General features: G+C 50.1%; 1 long non-coding RNA gene across 1 annotated transcript in view; it reads right to left on the bottom strand.

Annotated features, from left to right (window-relative positions):
* The window catches only part of LOC109301727, a 12,825-nt gene that overhangs the window by 6,125 nt on the left and 4,056 nt on the right, over positions 1–2,644 (bottom strand). Inside the window, exon 2 of the long non-coding RNA XR_002098589.1 lies at positions 808–812. This is a non-coding gene — a long non-coding RNA (uncharacterized LOC109301727). The remainder of the gene's footprint in view (positions 1–807; positions 813–2,644) is intronic.

Genomic DNA, 2,644 nt, shown 5'->3' with positions numbered 1-2,644 from the left:
GCCCTCCTCTGGAGCCTCTCCATGTTGTCCACATCCCTCCTGAAGTGCGGCGCCCAGAACTGGATGCAGTACTCCAGCTGCAGCCTGACCAATGTCGCACAGAGGGGGAGGATCACCTTCTTGGACCTGCTTGTGATGCACCTGTGGATGCATCACAAGGTGCGGTTAGCTTTCCTGACTGTATCCCCACATTGGCAGCCCATGTTCATCTTGGAATCAATAGCGACTCCAAGATCCTTTTCTGCTTCTGCGCTGACAAGAAGGGAGTTCCCCAGCCTGTAGGTATGCTACTGGTTTTTCCTCCCCAGGTGCAATACCTTGCACTTGTCTGTATTGAAACCCATCCTATTCTCATCTGCCTACTTCTGTAACCTGTCCAGATCTAGTTGTAGCCTGCCCCTCTCTTCTAGCGTGCTCACTTCTCCCCACGTCTTAGTGTCATTTGCGAACTTGAACAAGGTGCTTTTCACCCCCTCATCCAAGTCACCTTTGAAGAAGATATTGAACAGTGGGGGCCCAAGGACCATGCCCTGGGGAACCCCACTGGCTCATGTCCCTCCAGGTCAAAAGTGACCCATCCACCACAGGTCATTGCACACTCCAATTCATGTCCCCACCCTTAGCTGTAGCCAACACCCAGTGCCTCTGGGAATGATTAAACACATTCTGACACATACAGAAGCAAAAAAAAAAAAAGAGGTGGGGAGTGGGGAAAGGAACAGCCAGCAAAGTCCAGAACCATGGGAAATGCCCACAGTAAAAAATAGACATTAGACATAGATCACCCCTGACCAATGGCTGTCCAACCTCTTCTTGAACACCTCCAGTGATTCAGATTCATAGATTGTAGTCAGAAGGGACCCAGAAGGGTCATCGTGTCTGATCCCCTACCCCAGGCAGGAAAAAGACCAAGGTCAGATGACCCCAACCAGGTGCCTATCTAGCTTCCTCTTGAAGACCTCCAAGTTAGGTGACAGTACCACCTCACTTGGCAGCCCGTTCCAGATTCCGGCCACCCTTACTGTGAAAAAAATTCTTCCTAATGTCTAACCTGAACCTACTCTCCACTAGTTTGTACCTATTATTCCTAGTTACTCCTAGGGGGTACCCTGATAAATAGAGCATCTCCAACTCTGTTGTCCTCCCTTGATAAACTTACAGGCTGCTACAAGGTCTCCCCTCAGGCATCTCTTGTGAAGGCTGAAGAGATCCAGATCCCTCAACCTCCCCTTGTAGTGTCTTGAACGGAGGCCACTAGTCATATGAGTGGCCCTCCTCTGGACCCTCTCCAGATTCTCCGCATCCCTCTTGAAGTGCGGCACCCAGAACTGGACACAGTAGTCCAATTGTGGCCTGACCAGTGCTGCATAGAGGGGGAGCATCATCTCCCTCAATCTGTTGGTCATTCATCTGCTAATGCACGATAAGGTGCAACTGGCTTTGCTGATGGTTTCATTACGCTGCTGGCTCATGTTCATCTTGGAGTCGACTATGACTCTAAGATCCCTCTCAGCCACTGAGGAAGTCATCCCCCAACCTACAGGTATGCTGGGGATTCCTCCTCCCTAGGTGGAGTACCTTGCACTTGTCTTTGTTGAATGCTTCCTGTTTTGTTCTGCCCATTGATCCAACCTGTCCAGATCAGCCTGCATCTGCTCCCTGCCCTCCGGTGTGTTAACTTTGCCCCATAACTTGGTGTCACCTGCAAACTTAGACAGGGTGCTCTCCACACCCTCATCCAAATCACTTATGAAGATATTAAATAAGACCAGTCTAAGGACCAAACCATGCGGGACACCACTACCCACCTCCTTCCAGGTCACAAACAACCCATCCACCACCACTCTCTGGGTACAGTCCCTAAGCCAGTTTGTCACTGTGCAACGTTGACTCCACAGCCTGCTAGCTTCCTATGAGACCAGATGCGAAACTGGATCAAAGTCCTTCTTAAAGTCCAGGTAGATGACATCTGCCTCAGCTCCAGTGTCAAGGCAGTGTGTTACCTGGTTGTCAAAGGCTATAAAGGTTTGTCAGGCAAGATCTACCCGTGATGAACCCACGCTGGTTTCCTTTCAGCATCATTTCCCTTGCTGGGCCTTCACAAATGCGCTCTTTAATGATTTTTTCCAGTGTTTTCCCAAGGATAGATATAAGACTGACTGGCCTGAAGTTAACCGGCCCTTTTACAGTCCTCAAGGACCTGGCTGGAGCACCATGAGTGCTCAAACAGCCGTGCCAGTGGCTCAGCTATGACGCTGGCAAATTCCTTCAGCACCCGTGAACGGAGGTCATCTGGGCCTGCTGACTTGTACCCATCCAGCCCCTCCAAATGCTCCTTAACTAAGTCAGCACTAACCATTGGCAGTCTAGTGCCTCCCGGACATCTATCGATGTTCAAATTGGGGGAACTCTTGGCCAGTACTTAGGAATACTGAGGCAAAGAACTCATTGAAGAGCTCTGCCTTTTTCCCTATATTGGTCACCAACTGTCCTGATTTGTCCTGCAGGGGCCCTATGTTACTCTGCACCTTCTACTCGCTATGCGTCTGTAGAAGTACTTTTTATTGTCCTTGATTGTTGTAGCCATCCTAAGCTCCAGCTCTGTCTTGGCCTGCCTAACTGATTCCCTGCAATAGTGCACCAG

The sequence above is a fragment of the Gavialis gangeticus genome, unplaced genomic scaffold (genome assembly GCF_001723915.1).
Source record: "Gavialis gangeticus isolate Ggan-Ray unplaced genomic scaffold, GavGan_comp1, whole genome shotgun sequence".
In the NCBI taxonomy this organism is placed as follows: Eukaryota; Metazoa; Chordata; order Crocodylia; family Gavialidae; genus Gavialis; species Gavialis gangeticus.
This window is presented reverse-complemented; position numbering and strand designations above follow the sequence as displayed.